The following is a 25,937-nucleotide window of genomic DNA, read 5'->3' on the forward strand; positions in this document are numbered from 1 at the left end:
AGCCAACCATGGACTGACTGAATCCCCTAAAACTGAGCGAATATGAACTGCTCCTTCTTTAAGTTTGGGTGTCGGGTATCATGTTCCAGTGACAGGAAATGACTGAAACACGTAGGCATTAATCTGTGCAAAAGAGTGGCGTGCTCACGACCTACACAGCTCCCAACTGTCTCCCTCCTAACAGGGCTGAATCAGAGAATGAGTCCTTGAGCCGGGCGCGGTGGCGCACGCCTGTAATCCTAGCACTCGGAGGCTGAGGCAGGAGGATCTTGAGTTCGAGACCAGCCTGAGCTACATAGTTCCAGGTCAGTCTCAACTACACAGTGAGACCCTGCCTCAAAAACAAACAAACAAACAAAAACAAACAGAGAATGAGTCCTCAACACCCGTGACGACGCATTCAAGCCACAATAGCCCCCATGTCCTGCGGGTTTGTTAAAGCCTTGTAACAAAATTTTGCTTAAAAATTATAATTGATGTCTTCTTTTTAGTAGTGGTGCTCCATTTTTCTATATAATGTATATTATAATATTATATTTTAATAAATGTTATAATATATAATCTCATAACATGTAAAAACTATCCCCAAAATGTAGTTGTTTAAAGCAGCAGCCAATTATTTGTTCAGAACTCTTTAAATTAGCAATTTGTATTTTTTTTTTCTGGTACCAGGGATTGAACTCAGGACCTAGCACTTGCCAGGCAGGCACTGTGCCACGAGCTACAGCCCCAGCCCCTGTAAATTAGCAATTTGAAGTCTGCGCTCGCTTGGAGTCAGCTGAGCTCGCAGTAAGTAGGGGTCTCCCCCTGGAGAGGCTGGGCCGACCGGAATGGCTCTTTATCCCCTTGGAAGCCATGGGACTGGCAGGGTCTCGGGCAGTGGAAGAGGCCAAGCCTTTGTGCGCAGGTGTTGCGAGCCCTCATTCCGCCTGTCCTTGCTAATGTCCCATTAGGGTTAGAAAGAATTGACAGCCGTGTGTTACTACCAAGAAGAAAGCGGAAAAAAATAAAAATTAAATTGAAAAAAAGAAGATAGTGGAGCAGGGGTGTGGGGGAAAAACGAGAACCAAGAGCTGTCCTGTGAAGGTACAAGATCCCAATGATGAGTGTAACTGTACTGTGTACCTGAAATGGACCAATAAACTCAGTGAGGAAAGAAAAAAAAGAAAGTGGAAAACGGATGGGCAGAAATGTGCGTGGGCAACTCAGAGAGCAGGCTCAGGGCTGGGCGGGTCCACTCACGCCTCGCCAAACCCCTACTGAAAACACCGCCAGGGACCCACAGAGCCCACTCTTTGCTTGTGGGATGTCCTTGGAACCACACCGGGGGTGCTCTGCCTCTCCTGATCTGTGTTGGTGTCGCCATTTACAACGTACAAAGTAGTTTACGCTGGCCCAGGCCAGGCATCACGAACAGTTACTACTGAGGAGGCAAACAACAAAACAGCACTAGAGCTGTCTTTTCATTGGGTTCCAGTTTTCGTACAACTTCACTGTTTCCACCCCCAGGCCAAGACCAGAGTTAAGCTTAACCATCTACCCTGCCTGCTACAGAGAAAAAGTAAAGCAACTTCTACACATCTTTTCTCAGTTCCCTTTGGGTGCTAACGAAGTACTTTTCCTTTCTGTCTGTCCTTAAGTCTGACCTTTCAGTCAAAGCAAAAACTCCATTCTTTGTTTCCCCTCCCTTGTACTGGGGATCAAACTCTGGACCTTACACTTGCCAGGCAGGCATAGCGCCAGTAAGCTACACCCCTGTCTAAAAACTCCATACTCCATGATCAAGTCAACACCTACCCAGTTTAAAGCTGATTTTTCAAAGTGTCTTAAGTCGAGTTCCCTTTTTCTAGAAAACCAAAACCAGGCGTATCTCCCCTAATCTGTTCCTGATTTAAAACTCTTGCATCCATTAAGAGAACAGGATTTCTCTAAAAGTTACAAATGATATTTGTTTCCTCTTCTCTTCTCTCACCAGCCCATCTCAGTATCACAAAGCTAATATGATCTTTTTCTCAGAAGCTGTCATCTTCCCTGTCGAGCATATCATAACGCCTACCATACTCAGGAGTATATTCCCAGAACCATTGCCAATTTTCAAATAGAATTGCAAAGTATATGGATCTTCTTTTTGCTTTTTGTTTCTTATAAAATTTTTATCCAAAACTTATCCTCATAAAAAAATTTAAAAACATTCTCATGCAGAATTCCTTTTTTTTTGTGCTGTTCAGTTTATTAAAAACTCTACAGGTTATATTATATATGTGTGTAGGTGCTGTCTAAACTGACCTATTTTTATTCTTCCTTAAGTCCATCATTATAAATATTCCCATTTTCAAAGTCTCCATGATAACTATTTCTGATAGAAAAAAAACTTTTTTATTCACAAAATTGGACAAAACCTAGCCATACTGAGACGATGTTTAATAAGGAAATAAGGGCAACTCTTTTTTCTTTTTTGGTACTGGGGATCGAACTCGGGTCCTTGCGCTTTCGAGGTAGGCAGTGGAACCACTGAGCCAAATCCCCAGTCGGAGGGCAACTCCTAACAAGCAAGGAAGAAGAAAACAATTTTTGAAAATTCATGGAGTAGAAAGATTTTGCAACATTCTACTTATTTTCCACCTACCTTTCCCTACCTTTTAACTTTATCAAAATCTCAGAGTTGTTTACAGATTTCTGGAACCCTGCTACTCTTCGCTTGTTTGTGTGATACAGCTCCTCATTTTCAAAGTAGACAACACTTTCGGGACTACGTGCGTGCACTTTCCCGAGTTCAGTAGCCAGCGGTTTTGTTGGTCGTTGGAGAAAAACTAGAACATGAAGCAGCTAGCTCTGCCATTCTCTTTCTGCTGAACGTGGGAGAGAATGTGGTAGGTGTCACAAAATACGCTGTCAAGAGATGTGCTTTGGCAGACTTCGTGGCGGGCCACAGGCCGTGCTCGGGGGTGGGTAACATCTGGCTTGCTGTACTGGGCTCCACTAGGAGCTGCTCTCTTCTTTTGGAACAACTTCAGGTACTGAAGACGATAAAGGGTACCTGTTGTCACCTCTTCCACCAGGCTTCTGTTCAAGCCTTCCCTGCCTGCTGCTGCCAGTACCGCAGCCTTCCGGAGCTCCCGGTGTGATTACACAAGGGCAGCTGTACTGGGCAGGAATCGGTTCTCTTGGCTCCCTGGGATCTGAATGAAGCCTACAAGTTTGGGAGGGGCTTGGAATAGTGTTTGTTCCTGGGTACAGAGAACTCACTGGGACCGATCCAAGGGATAGGGAAGAGAATGGTAGGGCGAGGTGGGGAGAGGAGGGAACCGATAGCGGACAGGAAATGAGAGATACAAGTTAGCAAAAGGAGTGAGACTGCTTTAGGAAAACAGTGGCCCAAAAGTGCACCTAGTGTCTTACTGTGGTCTTTTTTCCCTTTGTACGGTCTCTTCATCTCCTCTTTCTTCTCTTTTTACTCCTGGTAGCTACTCCCTCACAGTGTCTTTTCTTTATTGAACTTCCTTGAGCTTATTCAAGAATATAATTACGTTCTTCAAGACATGCTTCTGAGACATGAGACCAGGGTGTGGCAAAACTGACTGGGGAAATAGGTGTGACCTGCTAATTAATTACAGGACCCTGGAGCACAGGCGAGAGCAGTTCCCAAACTTCTCAGGAGAACTCCAGCAGGTTTTCAGCAGGATGCCAGACCTAACCTCAGTTTGAGGCGTGGGATCCTGGCACCGCCTCTCAGGACCCGGATGGAGAACTTCTCACGGGTTTCCTTGAGATTTGAATAGTGTAAAAGGACAGTTGCAAGAGGTGCTCAGCATTATGGCTTTTATCATGGCGGCCCGCCCTGTGTCCTCCAAGGTGTACTTTTATCTTGCTTTTTCCTCTTTTTCTCAGCCCAAGCTTGCTCTGCAGAGCCAGTTTCTCCCTCACTCTCCACTTTTACTTTTTCAAATAAACTTTGTCACTGTTTTTTTTTTTTTACTTGTCTGTTTTGCACGCTTCATTTAACTCTTTCTTCCATATGAGAAAAACCTGGAAACCAATTCCAAAAGGAGACGCAAGCAACCCAAAATCTGCTAACATCTGTTTGGCAAAAGCCATCTTTAAAAGGAGACTACCTGTTAACACTTCTATGGATTTTCTCTGAAAAATACTGGGATGGAAAGAGTAGTAATTAAGAGATAAGTGGTGTTTATAAGTTAATATTATATATGTATATCTAATTTATAATTCAATTTAACATTTGCAACTGAACTTAGAAATTGAAGACATTTGAGTCTTAAATTTTCTTCCCTAAAGGTTTACTCACAAAGGGCCTGTGTTGTTAGTGAGATGACGGAAAGTCAACACAAGAAGAGACAGTTATAGGTGCTCAGCTGTCCGAGTGGCACCCTAATCTTTCTGTAAGAACATTCCATTGTGTGTAATTTAGCGGGGGATTAGCTGCTTTCTCTTAGAGGAACTGAGGATGAAGGGTGAGGATTTAGCAGGAAGAACTGAGCCTCATTTAGGTTTGGTTAAGTGGACACTCTAGAACTTTGAATTTTGAACTAGTGAAGCAGTTATGAGACATAACACTTAGAAATGATGAAATGCTGTTACTGTCTCACAAATTGTGCTAAGAAGTTGTTCCCTGACCCTGAACAGCAACTTCATTCTTGTTCTTGGTCCAAGTTCAGTCCTTGTAGCTTTCCAGGAATTCTGTAAACATTCCCAGTAAATTCCATTTTACTTAATAGAGCCAGAGTTAGTTTTTGGCATTTCCAACAATAACAGAAATTCTAACTGAAATACAAATTCTTCTTTTTTGTCGTTTGTTTATTTGTTTGTTTTTGAGACAGGTTCTCACTATGTAGTTGAGACTGACCTGGAACTCACTATTTAGCCCAGGCTGGTCTCGAACTCACAGCAATCCTCCTGCCTCAGCCTCCAGAGTGGTGGGATTACAGATGTGTGCCACCACACTGGTTTACAAATTCTTACTTCTGAATCCATTACAAAAATAAAAAATAGCATCCTGGCCATATTGTCAGTTTGCTCAAAGATAAGAGCAGCAGAGAGTTCCCTCACATGGCTGTATGGATCATTCGTTGCTCTTGGTACATTGTAGGAATGGTTAATATTTTTAATCTGGTTTCAGAGTTAAAAGTAAAAAATCAGAAAAAATGGTCTCACTAGCTAAGTGCAACTATTGTGAAAATTATTTGCAAAATTATCCCAAAATTGTATCCAGCTGTCTGTCTGTCTAAACATGAATAGGGTGAAAGTTCTTTGCTGCTCTTTCATTGGCTATTTACTGCTTGTCTTTTTCCATTTATAGCCAGTTCTGTGTGCAACCGATTTTCATCATTGTTGTGGTCTGTCAGTTCATCCACAGAAATTTCTACAATATTATCTAGTAAACTCTGACATTTTATTGTTTGTTCAGTTTGGAGGAGAAAAAACTATGAATATATTCAGGTTATTACATCTTAACTTTTACATCTTATTTTTAATGGTGGGTGATAAACGACTAAGACACCCAGTGCAATAGGCAGATTTTTGAAGCTAGAAAGAAAAACAAAAACAAGTTGTAGGTCCTCTTTCTACTAGCTGTGTGACTTGAGACATTTTATGTGATCTCTCTGTGTCTTAGATTCCCCATATCCACAAAGAGGTTAAGAATATCTGCCTTCTAGAACAAAACCCAGACTGCACAGGAAATATTATAAAGAATCAGCTGGGCATGGTGACGCACACCTGTAATCCCAGCACTCAGAAGGCTGAGGCTGGAGGATCACTGTGAGTTTGAGACCAGCCTGGGCTGCATAGTGAGTTCCAGGGCAGTCTCAACTACATAGTGAAAACCTGTCTCCAAAAAAAACCAAAACAAAACAAAACAAAAAAACAAGAATCAACAACTGGGACTTCATCATATTAATTTGCACAGTAAAAGAAACCACCAACAGAGTAAAGAGACAACCCAGAGTCTGAGAAAAAATTTTCATCAGCTATTCATCAGATGAAGGGCTGCTACCTAGAATATATAAGGAACTCCAAATAATCAGACCCCCCCCCAAATTTAAAGCTCCAATCAAAAAATGGGCACCTGACAAAAGAAGAGGAAGAAAAAAAAAAAAAAGGCCAGGGATTTAGCTCAGTGGCACCACACTTCCCTCGCAAGTGAAAGGTCCTCAGTTCGATCCTCAGTACAAAAAAAAAGGCATCTGAAATTAATAGACACTCCTCAGATGAAGCAGTCAAAATGGCAAGTAAATATATGAACATCACTGGTCGTTTGTGAAATGCAAATTAAAACAACACTGAGAGTCCATCTCTCTCCATAAAGAATGGTTATTTTCAAGAAATCAACCAATAACAAATGCTGGGGGGGCTGTGGGGAAAAGGAGCCCTGCTCCGCTGTTGGTGGGAGTGTAGACTGATACAACCACTGTGGAAATCAGTGTGGAGATTCCTCAGAGAACTAGAATTAGAGGTTCCATTTGACCCCGCTATTCCTCTTCTTGGTATCTTCCCAAAAGAATGAAAAGCACCATACCACAGTGATATGTGCACACCCATGTTTATAGCAGCAGTTTGTAATAGCTGGATCTTGGAAACAGCCCAGATACCCATCAACCAATGAGTGGATAAGGAAGACGTGTTGTTTTTATTCAATGGAGTACTACTCGGCCATAAAGAAGGACGAGCTTCAGACATTTCTAGCTAAAAGGATGGACCTCGAGGCCATACTCGTAAGTGAAATAAATTGGACGCACATGTTCAAATACCGCATTGTTTCTCTGCTGTGAGAAACTGAAAGGGAAATAAGGACTGAGATGTATAATGGATGTTGGGAAATGGGAAGAAAGTGTTCACATGGGAAGGGGAACAAGGAGGAGGGAGGAAAGAAGGGACAAGAAAAACTCGTGAAAATAGAAGGAAAGATGGAAACAGTTTTTGTACATAGGGAGGGGAGGGGGATGAGATATAGCAAAATTTAAATTTAAAAAAGAAAAGAAAAGAAAAAATACTTAGTCTAACTGAGACATTCGTTGTCTGTGGATGTCATTTCTATTAAGTAGGCAGTATAGCATCCCGTATTAAATATTACAAGGAAGGAAAGCAAGGCATAGTTTTTCTCCACTTGCCTTAATCTACAGTTGCTAAATCTTTCCCTTCCCATACTCCTCTAAATCTAATGAAAGCTACAGACCCCTTCCCTAGAAAAAATAAACATTACATAGCAAGCCCGTATTTTTGTATAAAATTTCAAAGGGTGCTCAAATATCATAAAACTATTCATAAACTTCAAATGAGGAACTCCTGCATTTCACGAATGCTGTGCGTCCCCTCTGTTGGGGTGAACTGCAGAACTAGCTGTGGCTAGGTGAATGCGAGCGAAGGGCGCGTGACACCTTCGGTGTGAGTCCTGAAGGGCAGGACCTGAGTTTGAGCCGGGTACCAAGCAAACAAACAAGCAATACCAAAAAATAAAGACGTTTAAGTTGTGAAGGGCAAGTGTAAGTTCTGTTTTCTCTTTCCCACCTGCGGAGCAGGAAGCAGAGAACTTTAAGATGGCACCGCTGGAGGATGAAAGCATCTCAGGTTCCAGAATGAAATGAGAGCCACGGAGGAGCTCCCCCGACACACCGCGTGCTGCTGATGTTGAGAGAGAGGAAATGTTTGGGCGTTAATTCCCAGAGAAGGCTCACATTTGTGCCAAAGCAGCTCATGCTGTGTAACCTAATACATTTCCTCCAATAACTTGGATTAATCTGGACCACGACTATAATACATCAGTGTATTAATAATAACAGGCTTATCAAGTGCTTCCTTAAAAGCCTTTGACATATCTCACTGTATTCTTACAACTTTGTGAGATAGAAGGGCAAGGATTATTATGCCTCTTTTATAGATGAAATTGAACTAAAGCTCAAAAGTGTATTTGCTGTGTTCAAGCTTTGCTGCAGACTGGAGCTTCTTTTACTCTATTTCTTATGGAAAGACTTGTTAGTTTCTGTAGTTTTTAAAATTTGCTCTGTTCAGACACCTTTTCTCACCTTGTTCTCCAAGCAGAAGATGGTGCTACATAAGAAAAGTCTGATAACTTTCTGGAATTGTTCTTAAAACTTCAGTTAAATCTCTTGATAGTGCCGGGCGTGGTGGCGCACGCCTGTGATCCCAGCACTGAGGAGGCTGAAGCAGAAGGAACATTGCAAGTTCAAGGTCAGACTGGACAACACAGAAAGACCTTGTGTCAAAAAACAAACACCCAGGCCTGGTGACGCACGCCTGTAATCCCAGTGCTAACAAGGCTGAGGCAGGAGGATCGCTGTGAGTTCGAGACCAGCCTGAACTACATAGTGAGTTCCAGGGCAGTCTCAACTACACAGTGAGACCCTGTCTCAAAACAAAAAACCAACCAAACAAAAAACAACTGATGTCTTCAACAACAACAAAACCTATATTTGATAAAACCTATATTTCTTTTTGTCAAAAACAAAATATTTGTCTCAAAACAAGTGAAAGATATTTTTAAAAACAAAATTCACTTTTTAAATATTTTATTATGAGATACATAATACAGAAAAGAACATAAACACATGTACAATTTAATGGATAACTACAGGGAAAATATAATGAAATTACTATCCAAGTCAAGAAATAAGACATTACCGGTCCTCTGAGGGCAACCCTCTTCAATACAAAATATGCTTACTAAAAAAGAAAAAACAAAAAACAAAACAAAATATACTTACTAATTCTACACTGTCTTTTTTATATATAATTTTTTGTTTGTTTGTTTGTTTGTTTGTTTTTGAGACAGGGTCTCACAATGTAGTTGAAACTGTCCTGGAGCTCACTATGTAGCCCAGACTGGTCTCAAAGTCACAGGGATCCTCCTGCCTCAGCCTCCTGAGTGTTGGAATTATGGGCGTGCATCACCATGCCGGGCTCCACGCTCTATCTTTTGAACTCATCAGAGCACACATTACTCTTGACATTTTTTCTACAATTGGACTGGACACAAGAATTTAAAAATGAATGCTGAGCCGGGGATTTGGATCAGTGATTCTGCTGCCTGCCTCACAAGTGCAAGGCCGGAGTTCAATCCCCCGTACAAAGAAAAAAAAAATGAATGCTGATTTGAATTAGCAATTTTTTTTTTAAAGCAGATTTCAATTAGAAAGCTATTTGCGTTCTACTTGTTGAGAAGTTAAGAGTGAGCCCACACTGTTATTATTTACTCTGCGGACATCATTTGGACTGGTCTCCCCTCATTAAATGGAGATGCAACAATTAACCACAACTAAACAAATGAGAACACACTGTGGCATGTTTTCCAAAAGGAAATAATTTCTTCTTATGTTTGAGTTTATCAACTTGAATTGAGTTCAGCTGTAACAGAAAATACAAAATTACCCTGATTCACCAAAATACATTATTCTCTGCCCGACATTAAAAAGATCTAGAAGTGATCTCTCTAGAGCTGAAAGGCCATTCCACGGAGTTAGGGCCCGGGCTCCGGTGTTTTGCTCTACTGTCCTTAGCACGCGGCTTCTGACCATTCGGGCACAAACTGTGATGTACACTCTGTGGCCAATAGGAAGAGAAAGGAGCACGCAGCTGCTCGTGTCTTATTGGCTATCACAGCGTCAAACTACAAGGGAAGTGGGCAGATAGGATTTTTTTGTTTTTGTTTTTTGGACAGAGGAAGCGCCACTCAAAGTCTAGTAAGACAAGGAGAAGTTGATGGGAGAAAGCCTCCTTGTGACAGGGCTTTTCATATATATGTCATGCTCCCTGTATAAATTCATTCACTCTGTAAACAGGTCAATAGTCCTGTTAGCGTGAAATATTTTTACAGGAGAACACCAAAATTTTGCTTTCAATTTTTGTAAACTAAGAGTTTTAAAATGTTTTCTTGATACAGCTAATGAGTATTCCTTTTCTCTATTTTGTGATGAAAGTTGAAAAAAAAAATAGGAAACAACACCTTAAAAGGAAAGAACTCAGTACTATGAACCAGTTTCCCTAGAGCTTGGTAAGAAGACAATGCCAATGTAATAAATCCGGAGCCCAGCCAGCGAATCGGCACATCCTGCCGGGCGGGGCTGCAGAATGCACACCAGCCTGTAAGTACCCTTTGCATGCCTTACTGCAAAGCTCTCAGTGCAGTGGCCCAAAAGTACATAAAACAAGTCAATGTATTCCCCAGAAGTGGTACTGTCCCAAGATAATAGTCACATGTGATTAATGAGGAAATGCTGGGCATTTATGGGTGGGATTATAATGTTTCCTCAAACACCAAATGAAAACCTGCATTCCTGGTGTTTGTAATCCTAAACTGTATTACACTATAGCTTGAATGGCTTCCCTGATCTATGCAGGATTTCAAACTATGAACAAAACTCAAATATGCATGCTTGGAAGTGGGTTCTATGACGACCTGATGGGGTTGAGCATCTGTGAAGAGAGATGTCGACAGACATGGTGACTGCCAGCTGCAGGAACCGGAGGGACCCTGCTGAACCAGATGTAATCGTAGGAGTATCAGAGACTCCTAGGAGTTTCTATCACATTCTGCTTATAAATCAAATTTTGCTTTAGCAGAGGACTCTAAATTAGTGTACCTTTAAAATTTAGGAGAATAAAAGGGCCCCAGGAAACCACCTTGCAGGCCTTTCTTCTGCTATGATTCAACAACAGACAACAGTTAATGGATAATAAAGGTTTTGAGGTAGTGGCAAGAAATTAGAAGTTGAAGAGTTACGTGTAATCTACCTAGTGGTGCTATTCACTGGCAAAACAACTGCAAGAATAAGAAACTAAAGCAGAGCGAGGTGTATAGCTCAGTGGCAGAACTGCTCACCTAGCGTGCTGGACTTCTTCCGCAGCCTAGGAAAAACACTAACGTGGAAGGTAATTGTTCATTAATTTCTGCTCACTCTGAGAAAGTGCCTCCCACCACTTGCTGAAGGCCGGGAAAGCTGCCTGCTGCTCCAGGACTGGACCAAGGACAAAGGCTTCCTCAGTGGACGTGGCCTTTGGGACAGAGGACAGCGCATGGACCGGTAATGAGTAACAAGAGACAGCAGACCTGGAAAGATGAGGGCTATTTCCACACCCAAACCCTTTCTGGAGAAACGCTGCCAGTTTGTGCAGTGCCTAACACTTTGGACACAAACATTCACTTGTAAGAAGAGAGCAGTCAACTGCAGTATCTTGGTAAACAGTAGATAAAATTAGGAACATTTTTTCAATAGAAGGATCAGCTTTCCTGGGCTGGGGGTGTAGCTTGGGTATAGAGTGTGTGCTTAGCATTGGATGGTCTGGGTTCCATCCTCAACACCCCTACCTAAAGAAAATAAAAGAAAAAAAAAACACATTGGCTTTGCTAAAAAAGAAGTTGTGTACCATTAACTTACATTGATTTAGGATTTTGTACAGCCCAAGTACTGTTTTGCAAAAAAGAAGTTCCACAGAGGAAACTTTGCATTGCAAAATGATTTAGATAAACCAGGAATCTTAACAGGTAGAGTCCAAGCAACAGTTATTTTTGTGTGATAACGCTGGCCACGTGGAGTTGCATCATGCATGTTGGAAAACTGGTGCTTCTGTTTTGGGTAACTTCCTGGCACAACAGACCCCCTGTGCTTCCCCCTTTTTTTTTTTTTTTTTTTGGTCTTGTAATATTAGCAGAATTGCAAAAACAAAAGCCTAAGATTAGGATCCAGAAGAAATGTTCCATCCGTCTGATTCTTTATATGTAACACAGCCATCGTGTGCAAATTACATTAAATAATGTCGTTTTGTGAGCAGGGTCTGGGTATTGTCTTGGGTGCTGTCTGTGCTGTATACCTGGTTACCCATTTAAAATGTAACATACAGTGTCACGCTACTATGCAGCTAATAATTCCACATATAATTTTCAATTATAATAAAATATCGTGATGACTATGTCTAGGTGCCCGCCCAAAGCTTAATGTGCTCATAGGTGAGCTGTTCAGGGATGGCTGGATCTAGGTGTCTGAACCAATCCGGTCTCCTGCTTGGTTCAACATAGTCCTGGAAATGGGATCATTGTGTTCAATGGGAAGCCCCACCCTGGGTGAGGATGACAGCCACAAATAGGCTTGTGGCCTGAGTAGAATAAAGGGAAAGAGGACTTAGCTCCCCAGCACCGCACCTACCTTGCAAGCCCAAGGTCCTGAGTTCGATCCCTGTTACCAGGTTAATTAATGAATTCAAGGGAAAGGGAGGCTCACTGCTGCTGCTTGCTGCTTTCTGCCTGCCTGCCAGGAACTGTTTCTTCTCTGTGATGCCCCTCTGCCAAGTCACCCCACCTTGGAGCCAGCTGTCTATGGACAAAAATCTCTACAAACTGTGAACCGAGACAAACCCTTCCTCCTTTAATTTATGGGTGTCGGGTTTTTTTGTCCCAGCACTGAGAAAAGTAACTAAAACATGCACACAACTATTTTGACCATAAAGTTCAGCGGCATTATGTACATTTCAGTGTGCGATCGTCCTTGCCATCCGGCCGCACACCTTCTTTTGCCCTACCAAACAAATTACGTACCCATTAAACAAGAGCTCCCATTCCCACCTGCCCCCCTTCCCTGGAAACTGCCATTGTTTTCCGTCCACAATCAGACTGCAGTTGGTGCTTCATATAAATGGAATCATATGATATTTGTCCTTTTGTAACTGAATCACTTTCCTCAGAATCATGTCGTAGAAGCCCATCCGTTTAGTAGTATGTATCAAAACTTCCTTCCCTTTTTGAAGCTGAATAATACTCCATTGTATGTATAAATCACATTTTGTTTATTCGCTTATCCATCAGTGGACGCTTGGCTCACTTCCACTGGTTGGCTATGTGTGTCCTATGAACACAAGCGTACAGATATCTCCTCAAGTCCTTGCTTGGTGGGCGGCATTCACCCAGAAGTGGAATTGCTGGGACATATGATATTCATAGTTTGGGTTTTTTTTTCCATACTGAGGATAGAACCTAGGGGTGCTTTACCACTGATCTATATCTTCAGCCTTTTCTTTTTTCTTTCTTTTTTGGTACCAGGGAGGTACTTGCGAGGCAGGCAAGGGCCCCACTGTGCTAAATCCCTGGCCCATACCCCCAATCCTTTTGATTTTGAGATAGGATCTTACTCAGCTGCCCAGGATGGCCCTGAGCTAGTGATTCTCCTGTCTCAGCCTCCTGGAAACCGGATTACAGGCGTGTACAGCCTGCCAGCTGCTTTCCCTTCTGAACCGCCAGACTGGTTTGCACAGTGGCTGCAGCACTGTACATCCCCGCAGCAGTGCACAGGTTGGCCAGTTCTCTGTGACCTTGGCAACGCTTGTTAGCTTGCTTTTATGATGGCTGTTATAATGGGGGAGTATTGTCTCACTGGAGTTTTGTTTGTTTTTGGTACCAGGGATTGAACTTGGGTCCTTGCGTTTATGAGGCAGGTGTCAGAACCACTGAGCTAAAGCCCCAGCCCTCAGTGGGTTTTGATTTGCATTTTCCTAATGATTAGTGATGTCGAGCATCTTTTTATGTATTTATTGGCCATCTGTATATCTTTGGAGAGATCTGTTCAAGTATTTGGCCATTTTTAAAGCTAGGTTGGCTTTTTGTTGTCGAGTTGCACAGAATTCTTTGTATATTCTGCACCTCAGAGCCTTAGAACATATATGTGAACACATCATATTTTAAGGGGAAATTAGATCTACAGTGATGACTGAGAAACAGTATAAAACACATGCGGATAGCCGGGCGTGGTGGCGCACACCTGTAATCCCAGCACTCAGAAGGGTGAAGCAGGAGGATCACTGGGAGTTGGAGGCCAGTCTGGCCTACATGGTGAGTTCGAGGCTGCCTGAAATACACAGCGAGACTCTATCTCAAAAAAAAACAAACAAAGCACAGGGATGAATCCGAGCTTTGTGAAAATGAAACATCTGAAACATCCATTGCAGTCTTTCACACCTTCCACAAATGTCAAAGCTAAGTATTTTGACTTCTCACTCTTAGGCAGAGCTGCCCGTCCCTTACGCTTTTTATACCCCCTGGTGCTGGGGTCTGGAGTTTCGTGAAGTTCTGCCTCAGGTCCCTGAGACTTGGAACAGCTATAACAAGGATCTAACCTAGACAGATCATAGATCTGCCTGAGACCGGTGCTCCTCAGAATTAATTCCCTCACTTAAAATTGCTTTGCTATATTCAAATGTCTAATATTTTTCTAACACTTTAAGTCAATTTACTGTTGAAAATTAAACTTTAAAAGCAGCACTGTCCATGGAAAACCAAAATCGGGAGTTCTCCCCAGGCCCAGCAGATTACAAACATCAGTCCCCGCGGGACTGCCCGGGACGCCCCTCGGTTGGCCCTAGATAAGCCAGGCCTCCCCCTAACGGGAAGCCCAGCTGCACTGCCCGCCCCTGGAGCGGCCGCGGACCGAGCAGAGGTGCCCGCCGCTCGATGGACCGTGTGAGCCTGCAGAGCAGAGCTAGGCCTACCTCTAATGTTCCTCCATCCCACCCGTGCTGCAGAACTGCACTGGCAGAAACGCTGCTGTCACCAGAGTGGCTTTCTTAGAGTTCACTGGTACATACTAGGTATACAGTATGGTTACGTTCATCGTTGGGATCTTGCACCTTTACATGACTTATCAGGTTATTTTTCCCCATTCCCCAACCCTCGCCTGTACATGCAGGGGCCCATTCTAGTCTTAGCCTAGAAGTTCATTGATGTTTTTATCTTATATGTGAGACTGAGTATTATTGCCCATCTGTATTTCTTTTTTATAACATCTCAAAATATTTTGTCAACTTTTCTGTTGAGTTGTTGGTCTCTAGTAATTTTAGGAGCTCTTCTATGGTCTACATTTTAACTTCACTACTGTTTTATGTCTAGCAACTATTTTATCTAAATCCATAACTTTAGAATATTTATATTATAAACTTTATAATCAAAAACTCGACTTTTTAACTTTATTTGTGCAGTTTTTTGTTTGTTTTTGAGGGGGGGGTCACACTGTGTAGCCCAGGCTGGCCTCGAACTCACACACTGATCCTCCTGCATCTGCCTCCCAAGTGCTGGGATCGCAGGCCTGTACCAGCACACCTGACAAGTGCTGTAATTCTTTATCATGAAGTTTTGAATTTATGTACATGACAAAATTACTGTGTAGAAGACAAGTCATACCAATAGAGATAGATGCTTTATAGTTTTTATCCTGAGGTCGATTATTACCAACAGATAGTTATAGAATATGCCACTCAGGACCCAGGAATATATTTTAAAAGAAGTATCAAGACCCTACATTGAACCGGGCATGCTGGTGCAGGCCTGCAATCCCAGCTCTTGGGAAGCAGAGGCAGGAGGATCAGTGTGACTTCGAGGCCAGCCTGAACTACCTAGCAAGACCCTGACTCCAAACAAAACAAAACACCTACACTGAGAACCTATGAAGACCTAAACTGAACCCTATTTTAACATCCCACGTCAGTCCACATATTTTGAGGGATGCCGAACCTTTCAGAGATGCGTGCCCAAACTGCTACCCAAAACCCACTTACTTACTACAAGGTGCCAACTCTGCAATTAAACCTGAGTACTGAGGGTTTAGTTTAGGAAAAATCAACTGTTACCCAGTGTTGGGCTACTGGGGCGACCTGGCTCACGACCTGGCTCGTGCCCACAGACAGGGCCCTGCCTGCCGGGGCAGCTCATGTGGGGAAGCTTTGCCACCACTGCCATACAGGTTCGGTCTCTTCCAACATCTGTAACATACATCTGAAATTATTTAGGATCACTTTAGAATCATAGTCAATTTCCTTTTGGGTTTTTTTGAGACAGTTAATAGTTCAGGCTGGCCTCAAATGTGCAGCAAACCTCCCACCTCAGCCTTCTCCGTGCTAGGATTACAGGTGTGTCTCACCGTGCCCAATTTAGAATTACTTTTATTTTTTTAATTTTTAATTTTTTGTTTTTTGGTTTTTTGTGACAGGTCTCACTATGTAGTTGAGACTGACCTGGAACTCACTGTGTAGCCCAGGCTGGTCTCGCACTCACAGCGATCCTCCTGCCTCAGCCTCCCTCCCGAGTGATTACAGGTGTGTACCGCCACACCTGGCTACAAAAATTTTAAAAAGCTAAAAAAATAAGAACTCTGATGGAGGCAAGAATTATTATGTTTAGCATTATATTCATTTAAAACTATGAGTTTTTCTCTGAGATTAGGTATTATCCACATGCTACACTTTCATATGAAATGTTCTAGTTTTTTTATTTGTACCCAATTTGCAATTTGACTTCTGCTACGCTCCAATAATTATTATTTTTAAATTAATTTTATTGGCACATTTAATGTAACAATATAATGACATCTATTTGTTGGGAATTCGTACCTTTACATAATCCATCTTGATTCTTATTTTTTCCCCATTCCCTGCCCTCCCTTGAACCTCTCCCTCTCTCCCTATCTATGGAGGCTCTGTTTCCATTATTTTTCATTTTGTCATATTAATTCGATTCAGGGGGCTGGAGGTATAGCTCAGTGGTAGAGTGTGTTTAGTATTTCTGAGGTCCTGGGTTCAGTCTTCCTTACACACACACACACACACACACACACACGATGCATGGTTATTTCATAGTGGTTAAAAAGTTGGTATATTTATTCTTGTTCATTTGTCAACAAATATTTATTGAGCATCAACTATGAGTTACATACTTGGAGTACATCAGACAGCAAAGGCGTCGATGACTCCTTCCCTCAGGTGGCTTACATTAGTGGGCAAAACATAAACAAACATAAGTACATGACAGTAAGTGTTAAAAAGCAAGGCCAGAGGAGGAGGAATCGCTGACCAGGTGGAAGCGGGCCAGGCTGATCGGGCGATTAAGCTCGCCCCTGAGCAGGTGAAATTGAGGCAATGACTTAAAGGGTTTGAGCAGACGGCACGGAGCAAACCATGTGCACAAAAGCCCTCAGTCTGCAGCATGTCCAGAGTAGCAAGGGGGGACGCTGGAGCCGACGTCGGAGAGGCGCGGGGTCTCCTGCGGGGATTCTCCACTGTTAGAGCTTCGGTATCGCTGTGGGAAGGGGGCCAGCCGGAGTTCTGAGCAGACGCGGGACGGGGACGAGTGTGGCTTATGGTTTCAAACATCACCAGCCACTGCACAGAGCTGACTGTAGGGAGAAGAGTAGAAGCCCAGGGAAACTGTAGCTTGACCAGAGTGGAGGAGGAAAGGCACTGAGCAGGGCCAGCCTCTGGTTCTGTTTCAAAGGCAGAGCCAACAGAAAGCTAGGACAAAGGGATGTGTGGTGTAAAAGAGCTAAACCAGCCGGGCGTGGTGACACACGCCTGTAATCCAGGCACTCGGGAGGCTGAGGCAGGAGGATCGCTGTGAGTTCGAGACCAGCCCGGGCTACGTAGTGAGTTCCAGGTCAGTCTCCACTACATAGTGAGACCCTGTCTCAAAAAAACAAAACAAAACAAAAAAGAGCTAAGCCAAAGGTCACTGCAAAGTTGCAGCCTTAGGAACACGAAGAATGAGTTAACGCAGTGAAAGGAAGATGATTTCTTAACAGGTTCGGGGTGGACGGGCGGGAGTTTGAACTGGATACAAGTTGGACAAGTTGACACCAGTGCGGGGAGCTGTGCGGGTTGTCAGATACAAGGATGGGGATTTCAGGACAGAAGTCAAGGCTACACGTAAGCTTGGGAGACGAGGAAGCCAGGAAGGGTAAGAGCCCTGCCATGCAGGGACGGAGAAAGACTGGGCCGTGGAGCGGAGAGCAGTCAGGTTAAGAAAGCAGTGTGCTGATGAAGGGGTCAAGGGAAGAAAGTGTATCACGGAGCAGGACTGACTCATTTCGTCAGATGTTGCCGATAAGCCAAATAATAACAGACTGGAAGAAGCAGGTGGCAGGCCTGACAAGGCAGAAATGTTGGTGACCAGGACAAAGCCTGAGTGGAAGAGATTCAAATCAGAATTACAGCAAATGTAGACAATTATGTCAAAGTGTTGCGTTGTAAAGGGGGAATAAAGAAATAGGATAGGACTACAGAGATAAGGGACACTAAAGTTGTTTTTGTTTCTAGAGAAATAATAATACTTACATATTGGTGATCTGGGCATGGTGGTGCGCTCCTGTAACCCCAGCACTTGGGAGGCTGAGGCAGGAGGATCTCCAAGAGAGCAAGGTCAGCCTGAACTGCATAGTGAGACCCTGTCTCAAACAAACAAACAAAAGATATATAGCAGCAAATACTGATTAATGTAGAAGAGAGAAGGGAGAATTGCTAAATTGATATTGAGTAGATGAGTTGGTGAGAGACATTGGGAATACGAAATTTTTTTCTCTAAGTAGCCAGAGTATTTAGGCCTTTGGGCCACACATGCTATCAGTATACACACGATCTAAAGGAGAGGTTTATTTCAGCTCACAGTTTTCAGAAGTCTCAGTCCACGTTCATCAGGCTCAAATGCAGAAAATGGCAAGGTGAAGGGCCCAGGGGTGAGCAAGGGGCGGAGAGAGACAGGTGGGCTGCGGAGGGCTGTGTACCCCAGTGTGGGAGAGCTGCGGAGAGGAGTCACATGGAGTGGCCCACATAAAAGTGAACAATACAGTCTGGGTCTGTGTCCCCACAAATTCATGTTGGATTTCTAATCCCTGGGCGAGAGGCATTGGAAGAGCTACAGATGGCTAAATTAGGTAGAAACAGGCAGTCAGACAGGGCTGGGCCCTCCAGGGGTCACTGTAAAAAGTGAAAACACATCAGAACTGGCTAGAGGCACATCTAAAGAAGATTAAAGTCATAATGGCCAGAATGACCTACTTTCCTAAAGGATAAACAAAAATTTAAGATTATTGGTGTTTCTTAATCTCAGAAAGTATGCTCTTTTGAGATGTTTTAAATATAAATAAACCATTATCTCATTAGGGGTGGGCTATCCTCTTTCACCTACTAAGACTAAGACTAGATTATTGCCAGGTGTGGTGGCGCACGCCTATAATCTTGGTGCTTGGGAGGTTGAGGCAGGATGATCTCTGCAAGTCGAGACCAGCCTGGACTACATAGTGAGTTCAAGGCCAGCCAGAGGTATTTAGTGAGACCCTGTCTCAAAACAGCACACACAGGGCCAGAGATTTAGCTCAGTGGTTCCACTACCTGCCTTGCAAGTGCAAGGTCCTGAGTTTGATCCCCAGTACCAACCAACCAACCAACCAACCAACAAACAAAACACACACACGATTATTGACTATTGACCAAGGTTAATGATATCACCCATATGCCCTTGTTACTACTGGATTAATATTAGCCAAGTGACTACACTTGTAATCCTATTGGTCAATTATAGTTTTGACCCATGTTGTGCCTACCTTGACGTTGCTCTATAAAACCTTTCTAGATTGGCCGGCGATTTGGCTCAGTGGTTTTGCAGCCTGCCTTGCAAGTGCAAGGGTCCTTGATCCCGAGTACCACAAAACAAAAATAAAACATTAAAAAAAAACTTTTTAGAGAAGTGGCCTCACTGGCAACCCATTTGGGACCCCTTCTGTCTCTCAGGAACTGTTCCTATTCCCCGATGAATTTTCCTACTCTTTGCCTTTGTTGTGCCTTAGAATTTATTCTTTGATTTCAGGGAACACGAACTCCACATTATCTGACTTCTGGCAGGTTGGGAATTACTTATTTTTCCCCTGTATCAGGAGGTGATTAGGTCATGGCCCACAGGATTGGGATAAGCATCCTTGTGAGAGGACTCTGAGGCAGACCCCTCTTCTCTTCTCCCATGTGAGGACACCTGAGAAGGCACCATCTACCAACCTCACCACACATTTAACCCGCGAGTGCACTGTGGACTGCTCAGCCACAAAAACAAAAACGCTGAGAAATAAATTTCTATAGTTTGTAAACTATCCAGTTCATGCTGTTTTTAGAGCAGTCCAAATGGATTGATAGGAAATCCAGGCATAGTGGTGCACGCCTGTAACCCCAGTACTCAGGAGGCTGAGGCAGGAGGATCACTGTGAGTTCAAGACCGGCCTGGGCTACAGAGTGACCCTGTCTCAAAGGAAAAAAAAAAAAAGGAAAAGGAAGAGTGAATAATTTGAAAATGTTTACCAGGCAGTGTTTTGAGATTCCATGAAATTAGTGTTCATGAATTCTTCCAGTCATGGTCAACCACAGTGACAGTGGGATAGATAAACCCTGAGAAGTGTTAGGGTTTCCCTGGTAGGAGATGAAATCAAGGGGCTAATGTAGTGATCATTGACTGACTAAAGAATTTATGTAGGGTCAGGAGAGGAAACACGCAGAGGGCAGTTAAACAGTGATAGGCTAAATTGGAATTCCCAGTGAGACTGAAGAGGTATTAGGAAGTAGGGATCTAGTGGGATGAGGTGGAAAGATGGGAGCTTCTGGTGAGAGAGGGGCTGTTTGTCACTGACATTACCGAGGGCTTGCCAGTTACTAGTAGTAAGAAGATTTAACTGGGGAGTGGCCAAGGGACAGCGAAAGAGGTATGTATCCAGGAAGCTGGAGATTAGGGTACTGGAAACATCACCAGTGCACCTATTCAAATCACCAAGAAATTAAAGCAGCAGCTTGGAAAGACTGACAGTCAAACCAGGCATGGTGGTGCACACCTGTAATCCCAGCAATTGGGAGGCTGAGGCAGGAGGTTCGCCGTGAGTTCAAGGCCAGCCTGAATTCCATAGTGAGTGCAAAGTCAGCCTAAACTACATTGTGAGACCCTTTCTCCAAAAAAAGAAAAGAGAGAGAGAGAGAGAGGCTGACAATCAGCCAGCAGTTAAAAGCATTGAAGAATAAAAGTAAGTTTTAACATCGTTTCATTGCCCTGAGATCTGAAGATCAGCTTCTAACAATTTCTCTTCTTATGAAATTCACTAGGGATTTTCATGAGGTCAACTGTATGATTAATATCAGGGAATGGGCCTTGGGCACGAGAAGAATATGAATTTCCCGCTTGTGAGGTACAAAATTGCATTTTTCATTAGATTGTTCTCAGTGAAGGCGGTCAGCTGCGTTCAGAGGCCATTACGCAGACGGCAGCGGGCAGCGAGGACTTGGCTGGCCTAACAGAGCAACTGGGTGGAGTCCAGATGAAATGGGCTCTTGAGGAAGCCATCAATGGGCCTGGTCGGAAGAGGAGGAGGGGACAAGGGGGTTCCAGCGAAAAGGTGATGGTATAATTCGATTATCAGGAACGCGGGACCTGAGAAGTCACAATGCCTTTGTTCAAAGCTAACCTTACTTCTAAGATGCATACTTTCTACGAGCGATATTCTCTCTCAATTTTTTCACCGAAAAAAAGAGAACATAACAGTATCTGAGGTTTTGCTGGACGTGGTAGCAGACACCTATAATCCCAGCACCGGGGAGGCTGAGGCGAGGGGTTTGTTGGGAGTTCAAGGCAAACCCGGGCTGCAGAGTGAATGAACAACGAAATCTGAGGCTTTGTGAGGACGACGTAAATTAATAAATGTAATATTTATTTCAGATCTAACACATGGTAACCCCTCAATGACTATCTTTATTCCTTAGGGAAACAAAACGTTTAAAGGTGAGCAAGTCTGAAAGGCAGGTATTGAGCTTGGCTTTGAATGTGTCAAAGTTTCCTGGGCAGCACACATGTGGAAGGGTTAGCAAGTAAGCAGTTATGCAGCCAGGCCTGGACCTCAGAAAGGGATAGGGTTGGAGAAACAATTTGCCCCTGGTGCGTGTACAAGCAGTGATTATACACAGAAGTGGTTAAGTACACAGAAAGCAGTTAGTAAAGACAGAAACTGCCCTAGGGTTCAGTTTTGGTTGTTGTTGTATTCACTTCTGTGGTATTTAGGCTTGAACCCAGGACCTTTGCACATCCTTATATTTATTTTAAGAAACAGGAAGCCTCTAAATTGTCAGGAAGGGCTTGAACTTGCAATCCTCTTGCCTCGGAATCTCATTAGTTTCCTTCGTAACATTAAATTCACCACTTTGCTGGATGTGGTGGTGCACGCCTGTAATCTCAGCACCTAAAAGGCTGAGGCAGGAGGATTGCAACAAATTCGAGGCCAGCCTGGGCTACACTGAGTTTGAGGTCAGCCTGAACTACATAGCAAGACCCGGGCTCAAATAAAAAAGTCAGCATTTTATCACTTGGGTGTACAATTCAGTGACTTCTAATGTATTCACAGTGTTTGAAACCATCATGACTATCTAAATCTGAACATTTTCATCACTCAGAAAAGAAATCCCGTGCCTCTTATCCTACCTTTCTTCAGGCCCTGGAAACAACTAATCTGCTTGCTGTCTCCATGGGCCTGCCTGTTGTAGACTTTTCACATAAACGGCACCATATGATTCGTCGATTTTTGTCACCTGGCTTTTTTTAAAGGATGTTTTCAAGGCTGAGCCATGTTGCAGCAGGTACCAGTACTTCATTTTTGCTTATGGTTGAGTAATATTCCATTATGTGGATATTCTACAATTTAGCTATTCACTTATTTATGGATATTTGGGCTTCTTTTTGGCTACTAATAATAATGATGCTATAAAAATTCATGTACAAGTTTTTGTTTGAATACCTCTTTTGATGTTCTCTTGAATATAGGTGTATATACATATTTTTGTACTGGTGTTGAACTCAGGACCTTGCACTTGCCAAATGGCACCACTGAGCTACACCCCTGACCCTTTTGAGTATGTATTTGTAAGACGTGTTGGGTCATATGGTAATTATGTATTTAGAAGTTCGAGGACCTGTCATACTGTTTATTCCACAGTAAATGTATCATCTTACATCCCCACTAGAAATTTATGGAGCTTCCTCTTTCTTGGCATTCTTGCCAACACTTTGTAATTGTAGCCGTTCTAGGGAGTGTGCAGTAGTATCTCGTTGTGGCTTTGATTTTTAACTCCCTGGTAACTTCTCCTGTTATGTACCAGTCCACGTACGTATTAGCCATTAGTGAGTAAGAATGCCAAGCACTGCCCCCACAAGTATCTTCTTAGGAGAAATGACTATTCGAATACACACACACAAACACACACACACACACTCACACACACACCTTTCCCATTTGGCGGTGCTGGGGTTCAAACTTCAAACATGGCCTCAGGCATGTGGAGATAAACACTACCCCTGAGCCACACTCCCATCCCCTGGATTCACTTTCACTGAGGACCTTTGTGTAAAGTAGTTCTATTTTCTTTCGATGTCTTTGTCTGGGTTTGGTATCAGGATAATGCTGACATCATAGATTCAGTAGAACATATTCCAGTAGAACATATTCCCTCTTTATTTTTTCAAGTTTAAAAAGACAAAAAGTTTTAAAATGTTTGATGTCACTATTGAAACCACAGAGCCTGGATCGTTCCTTCATGGAAGTTTTTTGATTACTGATTCAATTTTGTTTTGTTTCTTCCCCCCAGTACTGGAGATCAAACTCAGGACCTTGCGTTTGTGAGGCAGGTGCAGCACCACTGCCTGCACTAAGTCCCTGACCCCTCAAGTTCGTTTTTGTTACTATCATTGCTACGTCTGTTCTATTTTTTCGAGTCTGTTTTGGGAGTTGGTGTGCTTCCAGGAACTTGTCCCTTCCATTGAGGTCATCTCATCTGTTGTCATACAGTAATTCAAAGGATTCTTTTATTGAGTTTATTGGTACTTTTTAGGTACACAGTACAGTTACATTCATCATGGAAATCTTGTACCTTTACATGACAGCTCTTGGTTCTCATTTCTTCCCTATACCCCTGCTTAATAGGATTTTCTTACAATCTTTTTCTATAAGGTTGGTATTGTTTCCACCGTATTCCTGATTTTTAATAATTTGCATCTTTTTCTTTTTTGAGAGTCTTACTATGTAATTCAGGCTGACCTCAAACTTGCAGCAATCCTCCTGCCTCAGCCTCCCAAGTGCTAGGATTACAAGCATGTGCCACATGCCCAGCTTGGTCTTTTTAAAGCTTGTTAATTGTATTGATCTTTTCAAAGAACCAACTTTGGGCTACACTGATTCTATAATGTTTTTTACTATTGCATTTATCTCTGTTCCAATCTTTATTTTTTTTGTACCAGGGATCGAACTCAGGTCCTTGCGCTTGTGAGACAGGCCCCTGAACAGCGCGTTGAGCTAAATCCCCGGCCCTGTTCCAATCTTTTTTATCTCATTCCTTATGCTAGGTTTAGGTTAAACTTGCTTTTTACTCTAGATCCTTAAGGTAGAAGGTTACATTGCAGATTCTAGTTTTTTTCAGGCATTTACAGCTATAAATTTTCCTCTGAGCACTCTGCATTCCATAAGTTTTAATATGTTCTTTTACATACATGAATTGCAAACAATTTTCTAATTTCTCATGTGATTTCTTTTGCAGACTAAAGGTGTGTTGGTTCTAGTTTCATCCCATTGTAGTCAGAAAAGATACTTGGTGCATAAGCCAGTCCGTGTAGCAGTGACATGGCTGAGAACATCAGCTTTGAGGAGGAGGAAGGCTTCAGTCTATAGACAGCTGGTCCCATTGCAAGGCAGAAACATCATGATGGGTGGGCATGGCCAGGATGAGAGAGAGAGGGTGGGGGGAAGGAGCAGGGGACAGACCAGACCCCAGAGTCCTACCTCTATGACCATTCCTTTTAACTACGTCTCCTCAGTTGCCGCTGTCTCCAATACCATCCAATTATAAACTCATCAATGGATTATTATACTTCCAGAAGCCCATCAACTGGCACCTAAGCCTTTAGCATGTAAGTTTTGAGGGACATTTCAAGTCAAAACCTTGTATAACTCCAATCTTTTATTTAATAAATTTTATCCCCTTCAATCCCTGTATAATTTCAATCTTATAAAATTTATTGAGATTTTAAAAATTCCACTACCAGGGATCAAACTCAGGACCTTGTGCTTGTGAGGCAGGCACACCAGCACTGAGCTAAATCCCTGGCCCCAATTAAGATGTTTTAATGGATCAATGTGTTTTATCCTGAATAATGTTCCATGCTGGGGCTGGAGATGTGGCTCAGTGGCACCATGCCTGCCTGGCAAGTGCAAGGTCTTGAGTTCGATCCCTGGTACCACACACACACGTGGCACCATGCCTGCCTGGCAAGTGCAAGGTCTTGAGTTCGATCCCTGGTACCACACACACACACACACACACACACACACACACACACACACACAAATGTTCTTGAGATATTCTGGAGTATCTTTTCCCACCTGCAATGCTTTGAAGGTCTTTCAAGACTCAGGTATTAAAATACGAATGGTAATTGTGATGGTGCAAGAAGTGGACGTTTAAAAGGAAATTAGGTCATGAGAATGCCTCATTTGTGAATAAGATTGGGCACTTTTAAAAAAGGGCTTGAGGAACGGAGGTTCATCCCTTTTTGCCCTTCTCCCTCTGCCACGTGAAGGCCCAGCATTCCTCCCCTTTGGAAGATTCAGCATGAGGCATCATCTTGGAAACAGAGAGCCCTTATCAGACAACTGAATCTGCCAGTGCCTTGATCTTGGACCTCCTAGCTACCAGAACTGTGAGGAAATGAATTTGTTTAAGATACAATACCACCTTTTCACTTTCAACCCATGTGTTTTTGCTGCAAAGTGAGTTTGGAGTCTTCTTACGTCTTTTATGTATATGTGGCCTATTAGCAGAAATATGTGGAAATTATAAAGCCTTTATTTCCCCAAATATCTTACTCTATAGCTTTTCCTTATAGGCTTTTTGATATGCTTATCCCTACCCCAGTAATCGTCACAGATGGTAGTTGCTAATAAAAATATTTCTGACAAATGCCCTGTGGGTAGTCACCTTTCTGCCTCAGTAGAGTTGTGAGCCAGGTGAAATCATAGCAAGGCCTTTATACCAGTCCTTGAAGGAGCCAGCACACATGAAAATAAACTCACGCAGGAGATACTTACTGTGAGTTG

At 43.0% G+C, this 25,937-nt stretch overlaps 1 long non-coding RNA gene across 1 annotated transcript; it reads left to right on the forward strand.

Moving 5' to 3' along the window:
* Positions 1–677: 677 nt before the first annotated feature.
* On the forward strand, positions 678–25,491 carry LOC117286844. Its single transcript, XR_004517956.1, has 3 exons — positions 678–789; positions 24,659–24,751; positions 25,421–25,491. It is a non-coding gene; the product is annotated as an uncharacterized LOC117286844 (long non-coding RNA).
* Positions 25,492–25,937: the final 446 nt, after the last annotated feature.

Source organism: Fukomys damarensis, unplaced genomic scaffold, assembly GCF_012274545.1.
Source record: "Fukomys damarensis isolate Sample0158 unplaced genomic scaffold, DMR_v1.0_HiC HiC_scaffold_19, whole genome shotgun sequence".
NCBI classification, from domain to species: domain Eukaryota; kingdom Metazoa; phylum Chordata; class Mammalia; order Rodentia; family Bathyergidae; genus Fukomys; species Fukomys damarensis.